This window comes from Mirounga angustirostris, unplaced genomic scaffold (assembly GCF_029215605.1).
Source record: "Mirounga angustirostris isolate CCGP_5_RB_7025 unplaced genomic scaffold, mMirAng1.0.hap1 SCAF_5, whole genome shotgun sequence".
NCBI lineage: Eukaryota > Metazoa > Chordata > Mammalia > Carnivora > Phocidae > Mirounga > Mirounga angustirostris.
The window spans coordinates 104,763,789-104,779,407 of NW_026991713.1; the positions used below are offsets into that span (position 1 = coordinate 104,763,789).

General features: G+C 35.8%; 1 pseudogene; it reads left to right on the forward strand.

Moving 5' to 3' along the window:
* Window positions 1-5,721: 5,721 nt before the first annotated feature.
* Window positions 5,722-14,398, forward strand: LOC123840303 (spliceosome-associated protein CWC15 homolog; annotated as a pseudogene).
* Window positions 14,399-15,619: the final 1,221 nt, after the last annotated feature.

The following is a 15,619-nucleotide window of genomic DNA, read 5'->3' on the forward strand; positions in this document are numbered from 1 at the left end:
GAATATTGGAACCTGAAACTCTGAAAAAACCTTTAACTAAAACCAATGAACTTTTCAGAGCTATTGAGAAATGACCAGAGGGGCCAATTAACTATTGCACAATTGGAATCTTCCTGATGCTTTGTCAATAATTTATAAGATGGAGAGGGCAGAGGGGTCACTGTCATTGAGGGGAAGTCAAAATTAAAATGTTTGTCTTATATATTGTTCTCTAAAAAGCCAGAGGATACATTTTTCCAGAGGAAATTCATTTTTATATAAAACAGATTGTGCTTTATCAAAAACTAAAATTGTATAGTAGCCATGAATTGTTTTTGCATACAATCTTTCTTACCTGCTTTAGATTTCAAATCCCTGGTAGTTAATGCAAACATATTGATTTAATTTTTATTCTCTATTGGTATTTCTATGTATTCTTAGAATTCTACTAATTCCAATTGCTTCATTTCCTGAAAGTGAAGTATAACTAATCATTTTTCTTTCTTTACTCATTAATATAAATAAGTTTTGTAACTAAAATATTACCCATCTACCTTTGTGTCTAGCTTCAAATTACCTACTAGTCACAAAGGTATATGGATCCTTTATTCCATTTAAAGAGAATGGATATCCTGAAATTGAGATTACTATAACTAGCAGGACAACATTCAACTCAATTCTCAAACTTTGTGACACTATGAGAATTATATGGAGCTGTCATTATTCAGTAAGTTCATTAAAATATGATAAATTTAAAATATGGCTATAGTTTTAAAAATTAAGCTGAGAGTAAATGCATAATAACAAAATACATTAGTTTTGTAAAATTTTTGGATTTAGGAACTTTTTATAGGTAGTAGTTTAGAGTCAGGAGAATTCTAAAGACTTGTGAGTCATGAGAGTCATGAGTTAACTAAAATTAGACCTTAATGAAAAGGTAGAGTGGAAGCAAGTGAAAACAGAGATGAAGCTAAAGATGATTCAGTAAAACTGATCACTCCATTTATGTAATCTTCATCAAAAATACTTCACCTTTCACCATATATACATATACCAAATCATCATGGTGTACACTTTAAATATCTTACAATTTTATTGTCAATTATACCTCAATAAAGCTGGAAAATAATATCAAATAAAAATAGAAAAATAAAAGAAAGAATGCTTTATCACACAAAAAGTCATCAGAAAACTCAAATGAACATAAAATTCTTGAGATGAAAATAAATTTACTGAATTAGAATCCAGAAGAATAAAAAAGATTTTCCCTAGCTTTTGAACAGAATTAACATTAACAATTTCTTTCTAGTTCTTTCTTAAGTTCAAAGTGTACTACTTCATGGGGAGGAATGGAGATAAAGAAATGAAAAAAAATGGTAGCAAATAGTAAATAATAAAATTGTATTCAGGGACAAGTAAGGGATACAGATCAGTATACTTAGACACTCAGAAAAAAATAATATAGCTCATAAACTTTATTAAATAGCTTCTGAACTGTACCAGAGTCATCCCAGCACCCAGAAATTTCTAGCACTAAGGAGCATGGTCCTGGGTCTTCAATATGTTGGGAAGAAGCCACTCCATTCTATGAGTCTACACCCTTTCCTTTGAATTCAGCTAACCATGGTTCTACCCTTTTTCTTTTCCTACATTCACCCATATTCTTTGGGCAGTCCCATCCTACCCCCTCGCCTTTGATTGACACTTAAAGACTCTGAAACCTATTTCTGACTCAAACCCATCAAGGTTGACTCACTTATTCATCTTTTCCTATGGCAAATTGTGCTTATATATGTAGCCTCAAACATGTCCTCTGTAAAATACTTAGGGAGATACTGCTTCAATGATGTCAATATTCTTCCCTGTTCCATTTCTTACCCTCAGCAGAGACCTCTCTCATAATTACCTATTAATTTCTTCCCTGAAGTTTCATCTTCAGAGTTCAAACTCTTTGAACATCTTCCTGGCTCTTGTTTTGGCAACTTATGAAATTATATTATAGATAGATCTCAGCTTACCTTACTTCTGCTACCAGTTAAAGGACATCATAACAACTGAGCTTATTCTGGCTTCCTGAATATTTATTCCTGGTGATGGTACAGAATACCAGGCCCTCTGTTGTAAGATGGGGTTACTGGACAGATGAACCCAACAGTCCTCTTCTCTTACAAAATTTCCCATTGATGTTGAGTTAAAATTGAAGTATTTATCCTAGCAAACAACTTCTGGTGCTTTCTCCTCTATTATATTTCTTGGTTAGCCTGGCTAAATGTTAACCAATTTAATCGACTTTTTAAGGAACTCGATTTTGGCCAGATGGAAAAAAATAGTGGAAGAGTAGGGGACTCTATATCAACCAGTCCCCTGAATTGAGCTCAATATCTACTGGACCACTCTAAACACCCGCAAAATCAGCCTGAAATGTAAGACAATATATCTGGATCTCTACAAATGGAATATCTCCAGCAGTTGGTCTCTAGGTATGAAGCTGGGAGCTGTGATTCTGTGGGCAGATATCAGAAGATAAATGGAAGGGGGAGGAAGCCTCTGGGATCCTGCACTGCTGGGTCACAAAAAACTCCCACTCTGGGGACTGGGCAGACTCGCAGACTGGTAGCAGCGGGGAAAGGACTTTAGGGTAACCCGCCAGACTGAAACCTGGAGCTGCAGGGGTGCACTTGCGAACCAGGGGCGGCTTGTGGTTTTAGAAGAACAAAAGGCAGAGATGTGCCCAGACCTGGAAATGAGGGATGAGATTGCTGCTGTGGGGAGCACAACCCAGGACACCACGGTTTTTAGCAGCACAGACAGAAACAGTGTGGCCTGGAGAGCTCATTGAAGAGCAGACTGTGATCTCTCTGTTCTGAGATGGGTTTGGATACGATCACTTCTGCTCTGACTCTCAAAAGAGACACAGAAACCCACCAGAGAACAAAAGTCCCCCAAAACTGGTTTTCACTGAGCCCATCCACCCCCCACAGGGGGCAGGGCAACTCTGCCCAAACAGAGTTGCCTGAGTAACAGAGCAGCAGGCCCCTCCCCCAGAAGACAGCCTGGAAAAACAAGAGGCACACAACTCTAAGGTCTCATTAAACAGGGGCATCTTGCTTGGGTTGTGGTCAATAATTTGGACTCTGTACATTCCCTCAACCACCCCTCAACAGAATGACTAAGAGGAGGAACCCCCAACAAAGGAAAGATTCAGAGATGTGGCCAAGGCCACAGAACTAATGGATATGGTTATAACCAAGATGTCAGAGATAGACTTCAGAGTAACAATTATCAAGGCAATATCTAGGCTTGAGAAAAATATTAACAACAATGTAGATTCTCTGAGGGCAGATATGAGATCTAATCAGGCCAAACTTAAAAAATGCTATGAATGAAATGCAGTTTAAACTGGATACTCTGACTGCCAGGGTAAACAAGGCAGAAAAACCAATCAGTGAGATAGAGGATAAAATGGTAGAAAAGAAGAAAATCCAGGTGGCATGGGAAAAACAAATTAAAACCCAAGGAATCAAACGAGAAAGATTAGTGACTCAATGAAACATTCCAGTATCAGAATTATTGGGGTCCCTGAGGGGGTGGAGAGAGAGAGGTCTAAAAGATATATATCTGAGCAAGTTGTAGCTGAGAACTTCCCTAATCTGGGGAAGGAAACAAGCATTCCTGTCCAAGAGGCAGAGAGGAACCACGCCCCCCCCCCCAAGATCAATGAGAACAGACCAATGCTCTGGCATATAATAATAAAGCTTTCAAGTCTTAGAACAAAGGAAACAATCCTGAGAGCAGCTGGGGGGAAGAGATTTCTTATTTATGAAGGGAGGAACATCAGAATAAAGTCAGACCCGTCCACAGAGATCTGGCAAGGCAGAAAGAGATAGCAAGACATATTCAGGGTACTAAATGAGAAGAACATGCAGCCAAGGATACTTTATCCAGCAAGGCTGTCATTCAGAATGGATGGAGAGACAAAGAGCTTCCAAGACCAACAGAAAATGAAAGAATATGTGACCACCAAGCCAGCCCTGCAAGAAATATTAAGGGGGATTCTATAAGAGGAGAAAGACCCCAAGAGTGATATAGATCAGAAATTTATAGAGACATTCTATAGAAACAAGGACTTCACAGGCAACATGATGACAATAAAATCATATCTTTCAATAATCACTCTCAACATGAATGGCCTAAATGCTCCCATGAAATGGCACAGGGTTGCAGATTAGATAAAAAGACATGACCCATCCATATACTGTCTCCAAGAGATTTATTTTGAACCTAAAGATACATTCAGACTGAAAGTGAAGGGATGGAGAACAACTTTTCATGCCAACAGACCTCAAAAGAAAGCTGGGATAGCAATTCTCATATCAGACAAATTAGATTTTAAGCTAAAGACTATAGTTAGAGATACAGAAGGACACTACATCATTCTTAAATGGTCTACCCAACAATAAAATCTAACAATTGTAAATATCTATGCCCCCAACATGGGAGCAGACAACTACATATGCCAGCTGTTAACCAAAATAAAGAGACATATTGATAATAATACTTTAATAGTAGGAGATTTCAACATTCCACTCTCAGCACTAAACAGATCATCTAAGCAGAAAATCAACAAAGAAACAAGAGCTTTGAATGACACACTGGACCAGATAGACCTCATAGTTATATACAGAACATTTCACCCTAAAGCAACAGAATACTCAAATGCACATGGAACTTTCTCAGAATATATCACATACCGGTGACAAATCAGGTCTCAACCGATACCAAAAGATTGAGATTACTCCTTGCATATTCTCAGACCATAATGCTTTAAAACTGGAAATCAATCACACACACACAAAAAAAATTGGAAGAAATTCAAAAACTTGGAAGATAAAGACCACTCTGCTAAAGAATATTTGGGTAACTGGGAAATTAAAGAAGAACTTAAACAATTCATGGAAACCAATGAGAACAAAAACAATCCATCCAAAACCTATAGGATACTGCAGAGGCGGTCCTAAAGGGGAAATACATAGCCATCCAAACCTCACTCAAAAAATAGAAAAGTCCCAAATACACAAATTAACTTTACACCTTAAAGAACTAGAGAAAGAACAACAAATAAAGCCTAAGCAATGCATAAGAAGAGAAATAATTAAGGCTAGAGTAGAGATTAATGAATTAGAAACCAGAAATGTAGTAGATCAGATCAATGAAACTAGAAGCTGGTTCTTTGAAAGATTTAATAAGATCAATAAACCACCGGCCAGACTTATCCAAAAGAAAAGAGAAAGGACCCAAACTAATAAAATTATGAATGAAATGGGAGAGATCATGGCTAACATCAAGGAAATAGAAACAATTATTAGAAATTATTATCAACAACTGTATGCCAATAAATTAAGCAAACTGGAAGTAATGGATGCCTTCCGGGAAACCTATAAACTACCAAGACTGAAACAGGAAGAAATTGACAACCTGAATAGACCAATAACCAGTAAGGAGATTAAAGCAGTGATCAAAAACCTCCCCAAAAAACAAGAGTCCAGGGCCTGATGGATGCCCTGGGGAATTCTATCAAACATTCAAAGAAGAAATAATGCCTATTCTTCTGAAGCTGTTTCAAAAATAGAAACAAGAGGAAAACTTCCAAACTCCTTCTATGAGGCCAGCATTACCCTGATCCCCAAACCAGGCAAAGATCCCATCAAAAAGGAGAATTACAGACCAATATCCCTGATGAATATGGATGCCAAAATTCTCAACAAGATCCTAGCTAATAGGATCCAGTGGTACATTAAAAGGAGTATCCATCATGATCAGGTAGGATTTATCCCTGGGATGAAAAGGTACTTCAACATTCGCATATCAATCAGTGTGATAGAACACATGAATAAGAGAAAGGCAAGAACCACATGGTCCCCTCAGTTGATGAAGAAAAAGCATTTGACAAATAGAGCCTCCTTTCCTGATGAAAACTCTTCAGAGTGTAGAGATAGAGGATATATCTCAATTTCATAAAAAACATCTATGACAAGCCCACAGTGAATACTATCCTCAATGGGGAAAAGTTGAGAGCCTTTCCCTTAATATCAGGAACACGACAAGGATGCCCACTCTCACCACTATTGTTCAACATAGTATTGGAAGTCTTAGCATCAGCAATCAGACAACAAAAAAGAAATAAAAGGCATTCAAATTGGCAAAGAAGTCAAACTCTCTCTTTCTTTGCAGATGACATGATATTTTATGTGGAAAACCCAAAAGATTCCACCCCCAAATTACTAGAACTCATACAGCAATTCAGTAATGTGGCAGGGTACAAAATCAATGCACAGAAATCAGTTGCTTTCTTATACACTAACAACACAACTGTAGAAAGAGAAATTAGGGAATTGATTCCATTTACAACAGCACCAAAAACATTAAGTTACTTTGGAATAAACCTAACCAAAGAGGTAAGGATCTATACTCTAGAAACTACAGAACACTTATGAAGAAAATTGAAGAAGATACAGAAAGATGGAAAGATTCTATGCTCATGGATTGGAAGATTAAACATTGTGATAATGTCTAAGCTGCCCAGAGAAATGTATATTTTCAAAGCTGTCCTGATCTATATAACAATGGCAATTTTTGAAGTGCTGGATCAAACAATCCTAAAATTTGTATAGAACCATAAAAGACCCCAAATCGCCTAGGAAATGCTGAAAAAGAAAAACAAAGCTGGGAGCATCACAATGCCTGATTTCATGCTATATTACAAAGCCTTGATCAACAAGACAACATCATATCAGCACAAAAACAGACACATAGATCAATGGAACAAAATAGAGACCCCAGAAATGGACCCTCAACTCTATGGTCAAATAATCTTCAATAAAGCAGGAAAAAATATCCAATGGAAAAAAGGCAGTCTCTTCAACAAGTGGTGCTGGGAAAATTGGACAGCCACACACAGAAGAATGAAACTGGACCATTTCCTTACACCACACACAAAGATAAACTCAAAATGGATGAAAGGCCTCAATGTGAGTCAGGAATCCATCAAAATCCTAGAGGAGAACATAGGCAGTAAACTCTTTGACATCAGCCACAGCAAATTCTTGCAATACACATCTCCAAAGCAAGGGAAACAAAAGCGAAAAGGAACTTCTGGGACTTCATCAAGATAAAAAGCTTCTACACAGCAAAGGAAACAGTCAACAAAACAAAGAGGCAACCCACGGAATGGGGGAAGATATTTGCAAATGACACTACAGATGAAGGGCTGGTATCCAAGATCTATAAAGAACTTCTCAAACTCAACACCCAAAAAACAAATACTCCAGTCAAGAAATGAGCAGAAGACATGAACAGACACTTCTCCAAAGAAGACATATGAATGGCTAACAGACACATGAAACAATGTTCAACATCATTAGCCATCAGGGAAATTCAAATCAAAACCACATTGAGATACCACCTTACACCAGTTAGAATGGCAAAAATTGACAAGGCAAGAAACAACAAATGTTGGAGAGGTTGTGGAGAAAGGGGAACCCTCTTCCACAGTTGGTGGGAATGCAAGTTGGTACAGCCACTTTGGAAAACAGTGTGGAGGTGCCTCAAAAAGTTAAAAATAGAGCTACCCTATGACCCAGCAATTGCACTACTGGGTATTTACCCTGAAGATACAGATGTAATGAAAAGAAGGGCCATATGCACCCCAATGTTCATAGCAGCAATGTCCACAATAGCCAAACTGTGGAAGGAGCCAAGATGCCCTTCAACAGATGAATGGATAAAGAAGATGTGGTTCATATATACAATGGAATATTACTGAGCCATCAGAAAGGATGAATAACCACCATTTGCATCAACATCGATGGAACTGGAGATTATGCTAAAGGAAATAAGTCAAACAGAGAAAGACAATTATCTATATGGTTTCACTTATTTGTGGAACATAAGGAATAGCATGGAGTACATTAGGAGAAGGAAGGGAAAAATGAAGGAGGGGGGGAATTGGAGGGAGAGATGAACCATGAGAGACTATGGACTCTGAGAAACAGAGGGTGTTTCAGGGGAAGGGAGTAGGGGGATCGGCCAGCCTGGTGATGGGTATTAAGGAGGGCACATACTGCATGGAACATTGGTTTTTACACACAAGCAATGAATCATGGAACACTACATCAAAAACTAATGAAGTACTGTATGGTGACTAACATAACATAATAAAAAAATATTTAAAAAAAGGAACTATATTTTGGTTTAGTTGCTTTTATCTATTGTTTTCAATTTCATGGATTCTCTTCCAATTTTTATTATTTCTATATTTCTGTTCTTTATGTTGCTCTTCTTTCTCTAGTTTGTTGAAGTGGACATTTTTATTACGAATTTTAAAACTTTCTTCTTTTTTAATATATACATGTAATGCTCTAAATTTTACCCTAAACCCTTTGTTATGTCTTACAAGTTTTATTTTTTTTCAATTAGTTCAAAAATTTTTTTAAATTTAATTTGAGAAGTCTGACTGGTGAATTATTTAGAAGTGTGTTAATTTCCAAATACTAAATTCCAAATATTCCACATATTATCAGGGATCTTTCTGTTACTGATTTGTAGTTTAATTTCATGTGGTCTAATAATATACCTTGTATGATTTCTATTATCTTAAATTTGCTAAACAATATTCTAGGGCTGAGAATGTATTCTTTTTTTTATATAAAGATTTTATTTATTTATTTGAGAGAGAGAGAATGAGAGAGAGCACATGAGAGGGGGGAGGGGCAGAGGGAGAAGCAGACTCCATGCCATGCAGGGAGCCCAATGCGGGACTCAATCCTGGGACCCCAGGATCATGACCTGAGTGGAAGGCAGTTGCTTAACCAATTGAGCCACCCAGGCGCCCGCTGAGAATGTATTCTTGATTAATGTTCCATGGGTTCTTGAAAGAATGTGTATTATGTGGTTGTTGGATAGAATATTATATAAATGTCAATAAGATCAAATTGATTAATATTGCTATTCACATCAAATATATCCTTATTGATCCTCTGGCTGCTTGATCACTGAAGGGTTGCTGAAATCTCCAACTACAGGAATGTAATTTGTCTATTTCTACCAGTTCTTTCAGTTTTTACTTTATTTATGCTTTACATATTTTGATGCTCTGTTGTTTGATATATACATAATTAAGATTGATAAATATTCTTGGAGAATTGACCCTTTTATCATATGTAACGCCTTTCTTTATCCCTAACAATGTCCTTGTCTAAAGACTGCTGTGTTTGAAATTAGTATGGATACCCAGCTTTCTTTTAATGAGTGTTAATGTGTGATATCTTTTTCAATTCCTTTACTCTTGTGGGTTTCTTGTAGACAACATATTTGAATGTTGCTTTTTTTGTTCACTGAAAGTTTCTGTTTTCTAATATGTGTATTTAGACCATGCACATTAAAATTAAATAGTTATAAAGTTAGATTAATATTTTACATGTGTATAACTATTCCTTTTGTTGCATTTCTCTGGTTTTAATTGAACTTTTTTTTTAAGTTTTTATTCAAATTCCAGTTAGCTAACATGCAGTGTAATATTAGTTTCAGGTGTACAATATAGTGATTCAACACTTCCATACATCATCCGGTTCTCATCACAAGTGCACTCCTTAATCCCCCCAAACAACTTCCCCTTTGGTAATTATTAGTTTTTTCTTTATAGTTAAGAGTCTGTTTCTTGGTTTGCCAGTCTCTCTGTCTTTTTCCCCTTTGCTCATTTATTTTTTTTCTTAAATTCCACATATGAGTGAAATCATATGGTAATTGAACATTTTTATAGGATTCCATTTTATTTTCTTAGCATATCAATTACATTTATTTATAAAAACTATTTGTTGCCATAGAGGTTACAACATATACTGAACTAATTGAAGTCTACCTTCAAATAACACTATGACATTTCATGTATAGTACAATTAACTGATAACTAAATATCTCTAATTCCTCCCTTTTGTCCTTTGTGACATTCTTGCCATTGATTTCACTTACTCATATGCTATCTTCACCCAATACACTATTACTATTATTGCTTCAGTTATCTTTTAAATCAATTACAAAATCAGAAGTATTAATGATTTTTTAAATTTTCATTTACTACTTGCCTGAAGCACTTCTCTTCCTTAGGTTAGATACAAGTTATTTTTTGTGTGTTTTGTTTTAGTTCAGTTTGGTTTTTTGCTTCTTTGTTTGTTTCCTACCTGAAGATTTTCTTTTAACATTTCTTGCAGAGCAGGTATAATGGCCTGAATCTCTGCCCCCACTTTTTTTTCTAAGACAGTCTTTATTTCTTCTTTACTTTTAAGGGCACCTTTACTAGATATACAATTTTAAGTTGGGGAAGTTTTTTTTTTTTTTTTAACACTTTCAATATTTCACTACACTCTCCTTTTTGGTTGTTTCTGATGGGAAATCTGTTATAATTCCTATCTGTGTTCCTCTATTTTATTTGCTTTATTTTCTTTCAAACTTTTTGCAATTGAACTATAATACACCTATATATTATTTTCTTTCTTTCTTTTTCTTTCTCTTTCTTTCATCTTTCTTTCTTTCTTTCTTTCTTTCTTTCTTTCTTTCTTTCTTTCTTTCTTTCTTTCTTTCTTTCTTTCTTTCTTTCTTCTTTTGGGGTGGGGTATGAGAGAGAGGGTAGTCATTCTTTTGGTGTTCTTTGGATTTCCAGATCTGTAGTATGGTATTTATCATTGATTTTAGAAATTTCTTAGTCATTATCACTTCAAATATTTATTCTGCTCTATTCTCTCTTTCATCTCCTTCTGATATTCCCATTATGCATATGCACCTTTAGAAACTTTTCCATAGTATTTAATGTTTTGTTCTAGTTTTTTCATTCTATTTCCTCTTTGGATTTCAGTTTGGGAAGTTTCTATTGATCTTTCTTCAAGAACACTTATTTCTTTGGCTATGTACAGTCTACTGACGAACCCATCAAAATAATTTTTATTTTTTGTGTATAATTTTTAATATCTTTTTTTAAAGAGATTTTATTTATTTATTCATGAGAGACAGGGAGAGAGAGAGGCAGAGGCAGAGGGAGAAGCAGGCTCCCCGCTGAGCAGGGAGCCCGATGCAGGACTTGATCCCAGGACCCTAGGATCATGACCTGAGCCGAAAGCAGATGCTTAACCATCTGAGCCACCCAGGCGCCCAATTTTTAATATCTTTAAATTCATTTTTAGAGTTTCCATCTCTCTGCTTTCATTACATATGTATGTAATGAAATTGTATATGTATGTAATGAATATATATATAGATTATATATTGTATATATGTAATGAATATATATATAATGTTTTCTTTTTTCATATAGCTCTTAAGATATTTTATTATTATATTTTAAATTTCCTATGTGATAATGCTAACAATCTGGGTCCCATCCGAGTCTGGTTCTGAATGTGTTTTTTTCTTGAATATTGGCATGTCTTATAATTTTGTTGTTGTTGTTAAAACCCAGACATTTTGTACTGGGTAATAAGAACTGATGTATGTAGGTATTTAGCATAAAAATAAATATTAATTTGGCTAGGAGGTGGGTTGTGCTTAATATTTGCTAATGCTTTTGGGACTAGAAGCTTCAAATTCTTGTGTCTGTTTTTGTATCTCCTCTTGACCTTGGGATACCCTAATTACATTAACTCAGAAACAGTCTGTATCTTACAATTCTTCCAGCTATAATTCACTATTAGTCATAGTGGAGCCCTGCTGGTATGGTGGTGAGGTATGAGGAGGAAATTTATTCAATAATTTTATAATATAATTAATTATAATAATGATTAACAATTATAATAATTCTATAATAAATGAAATCTCAGTATTGCTGAGCCCAGGTATTAGGGCTGTGACTTGCATGAGAATTTCTCTAGTGGTGTAGCTTCTTTCACTTTGCTTCCTTTTCCCTTACCTGGTTGCAAGTTTCCCAATCTATTTTCTTGAAACCTTCACCTTTTTCATATAATAAGTATGCACAATTATAGTTTAAAAATATTTATTTGTTATGTACTTATATTATTACTTTTATTTTATTTTGGGATAATTGTAGATTCAAGCATTGTTGTAAGAAATAATACAGATAAATTGCCTTTACTCATTTCCCCCCCCAATGGTATCAACTTACACAATTATATTACATTATTGCAACCAGGATATTGATACTGATATAGTCAAGATACAGTACATTGCCATCATCACAAGGATCCTTCATATTTTCTTTTATATCCATATTCACTTCCCTCTCAACCCTACCCTATTCATAATCCCTGGAAATAACTAATCTGTTCTTTATTTCTATAAATTTGTCATTTAAAAAATATTATATGGACATTATCAAGATGGTGAAATAGGTTATTCCTGACTCTTCTCCCCCTCTAAAGAGGAACAACTAACAACTACTCAAGACAAAATAACATTGAGAAAATTCTGGAACATAGGGGTGAGGTTAAGGCACCCTCCAAAAGACAGAGACCAGCATAGACTGCTTTAGAGGGTAAGAGAAGCAGTTACACATTGATTGTATTGCCCCTTCCCAGGACAGTGAAACATCATGTCAAGAGGTTCCTCCAGTGGGAAAAGAGAATGAAGAGGACACAACCTTCCTTGCCTGTCCAGCATTGGGGTCACTTTGTGGGAGCCCCTACTCTGGTCTAGCACTATAGGGATTGCAGAGAAATCTGTGGGGCTCAACCACTGAGAATCTGACTGTGACATACAAGGGGAAGTGGGGTTCAAACAATCAGCACATGGGTCTTGGTAACCTGAGTTCATACCTGCAGTGCCCAGTTGTTATCCCCACTAGTTGTTTTGCTCATATGCAAAACCAAGTCAGGGGCACATTCCAATCAGGGAACTTAGCAGTAATAGAGTAGACAGTTTAGAAAACAAAGTCAGTATCCTTCTTTGGCCAGAGTATTTGGGGTGTAGTCAGCTTGAGTTGAGACAACAAAGGGTTTTATCAGCATTAGAGCTTCTTATCTTACTGTGCCAAGGCAAGGATTCTAATTTGTAGTCCTTCTTATCACTGAATACAGCCTTCAGCCAGGGACCTTACCCAGAACACATGGGAAGCTGCATAGCCCATTCAACAGGCCTATAAACAGTGGCACTTTAACAGACAGCACAGCCCATGGCTTTCCCCATTTGCAGAGCAAAATCAGTAACCTCAGTTGACTAGGGAAATCAGACACACTCTGGCCTGATTTGCATCCCCAAACAATGAATCATGTAAGCCCTGAGACACATCCTACCACCTGGCCAGGGCAGGGAAGCTATCTCATAGCCTCATCTATTACTGAATGTAGTACTCAGTCCCAACCATCCAGTAAGCCTGATCAGAGAATCTAGACAAACATGGAAGCCATCCTACAACCAACCTCACTAGTAGGGAAGCAAGCAGCCGTCCTATCTAATTGTTCTTAGTGAGTGATATAGCCCCAATCCTCATCCTCAGAGCTCAAACAAATGTCTCACTCAAATATAGATAATGATAGCTGGACCCAAATGCCCAAGGACATTATCAGCAGACACACCCAGAAATCCAAACTGAGCTGACTGAACAAAGCAAACCTATAAACTTTAGAAGAAGAGCCTGAGTAGAGACCTACCTTCTCATACAAATATAAAATATAGACAAACTATTTAGGATACCCCTGAAGAAGCTTGGAACCATGACTGTAGGAGAGAGCTGGAAGAGAGCAAGTGAGTTGGTGCAAGAGAGAAATATAGAGATTGTCTAACATAAGAACATACCATCTTCTCTTTAGTGTCAAAGAAGTCTTGCTTAAACCAGATTCCTGCTGTCAACCTTGATGCAGATGATCCTCCAACAGATGAGGAAGATGAAAATGAAAATTTTGAAGAGGGGAGTGATGATGATGATTCTGTATCACCTCTTGCAGAACTAGAAAAAAATAAAAATGAAAGAGCTGAAGATCAGTCCAGGAAGGAACAAGAAGAGAAAGCTGAAGAAGAAAGAATACATATGGAAAACATTTTGAGTGGAAACCCTCTCAATCTCACTGGCCCATCACAGCCTCAGGCCAACTTTAAAGTTAAAAGAAAGTAGGATGATGATTTTTTTCAAGAACTGTGCAAATGGTGTAGATTATCAGAAGAAAGACAGGGGCCCCTAGGTGGCACAGTCAATTAAGCATCCAACTCTTGGTTTCAGCTCAGGTCATGATCTCAGGGTTGTGAGATCAAGCCCTGAGTTGGGCTGCTTGAGATTCTCTCTCTCTCCCTGCCCCTCCTGCTTGTGCTCTCTCTCTCTCAAATAAATATTTTTTAAAAAAGAAAGAAGAATGACAAAAGATTTGTAAATGATACACTGTGATCTGAATTTCACAAAAAGTTCATGGAGAAATATATGAAATAATTGTTTTATGTGCTTAATTAAAGACCAAAAATGTAAAAAAAAAAAGTTAAAAATAAAAAAAAGTTAAGAACAACAGAGAAAAGAGAGAATTACATACAAAGGAACATAAGACTACTGGATTTCCCAACAGAATCTTTTCAGACCAGGAAAGAGTGGAATGACATAATAAAAATATTGAAAGAAAATTACTGTCACCCAAGAGTTCTACACCTGGGGAAGCTGTCCTTGAGAAACAAAAGAAGGGATACATCTTCCTCATCCAAAAAAAAAAAAATTTTTTTTGAGGGAGTATTACAACCAGACCTGCCTTATAAGAAGTCCTAAAGAGAGTTCTTTGAGTGGAAGTAAAAGAACACTAACACAAAAGCAAGGAGGTAGCACAAATCAAACTGGTAATGGTAAATATATAGATATAGTTAGATTCTGCAATATGGTAATAGAGTGCATAATTCACTTAAAACTCTAGTTTAAAAGTAAAAAAGAAAAAAAAATAATTAAAACAGCCATAACTACAATAATTTATTGTTAGACAATACACAAAAAAACATACAAATTATAAAAGCAATAACCTAAAATATGAAGAATGAAGGTTTAAAGTTTACAAATTCTATTAAATTTAAATTTTTATCAATAAAAATAGGATGTTATAAGCTTAAGATATTTTATGTAAGCTTCATGGTCACCAAAAGTAAAAATTCCGTAGTAAAATTAAAAACAACAATAACAACAAAAACATGATAAAGGAGTTAAAGAATACTGATACTAAAGACATTAAAACACATACACAAAACCCAGCAGGATAAGAACAAGGAACAATGGATTTACAAAACAACCAAGAAACAATGAACAAAATGACAATAGTAAGTCTTTATCTATCAATAATTACTTTAAATATAAATGGATTAAATTCTGCTATTGAGAGGAAAAGAATGGCTTAATGGATTAAAAAAAAAATCCAACAATATGCTATTGACAAGAGACTCTCTTAGCCTTAAAGCACACATAGACTGAGAATAAAAGGATTGAAAAGAACATTCAAACAAATGGTAACAACTAAAACACCAAAAAAAAAAAAATCAGGGGTAGCTTTACCTATATCAGACAAAATAGACTTTAACCAAAAATGGAAAAAAGGAACAAAGAAGGTCATGATAATAGGGTCAATATATCAAGAAAATATAACATTTGTAAATATTTTTTGCAACCAACATTGGAGCACCT